The following is an 891-nucleotide window of genomic DNA, read 5'->3' on the forward strand; positions in this document are numbered from 1 at the left end:
GTGCAAGACGTTCCTGGCGTCGGAGTCCTTGCAATCTGGAATTTCGTTCCGGATGAGTTGAACGATCTTGAGCTGCTTCTGCGTGGTCAACCACAGGTCCTGTCGAAGTTTGTCGAGCGTTTCACTGCGATTCGTCAAGGACTTGGTGTCGTTGATAAACGGTGCTTCGGGTTGGCGAGTCTTTCGCTTACCATGGAAGAATGCAGGCTAAAACAAGTTCAGTAGCAACGAGTGTAGATCAAGCGAAATCAGGTGTGAACTATTCAGAAGTTATTCTCCGCGGTAACCAAAGGGGATTAGCCGAAGCGTTATACCCTTTAACCCAAGGAATGGAGTTCCGAATGTGCTGAACACACCTAGTACGCAACCACACCAACGAGCCACCGAACGTTAAAGCTCGTGCTTAGAGGCAATACCAGTCTTCGACTCTTGAACTTGAACTGAAGCTTGACACGTCAAGTGCACAGCTATTATAGCCCCTCTACTATTGAACAATTGGGCTGTCAGTCAACAAAATTCAATAAACATTCTGCTCCTATGGCTACAACTGAATTGGATGAACTGGTAGATAGGTTTGCCAGACGAGGAGGCGATTTTTCCAGATGCTAATTGTATATTTGGCGGTACTATTGTGCGTACTCGACGGCCCAGCGAGCATTTGGTACACAATGTTTATGTAGAATTATCAGTAGGTGTATGCTGTCTAACTTCTGACTAACATGTTGGTGAACAATAGGAGTATTATGACAACCCTCCTATAATTGCTTGGCTACGATCGATCGTCGCAACAAATTTCGCTACATTGATGCAGCTGTCAAGATCGCCACCATTTCTCACATACGACGCGAGAACTTTCATTGCACAGGTTTCGCTCCACGGATCGCCAGCAAC

This window comes from Phytophthora parasitica, assembly GCF_000247585.1.
Source record: "Phytophthora parasitica INRA-310 unplaced genomic scaffold supercont2.64, whole genome shotgun sequence".
Lineage (NCBI taxonomy): Eukaryota > Oomycota > Peronosporomycetes > Peronosporales > Peronosporaceae > Phytophthora > Phytophthora nicotianae.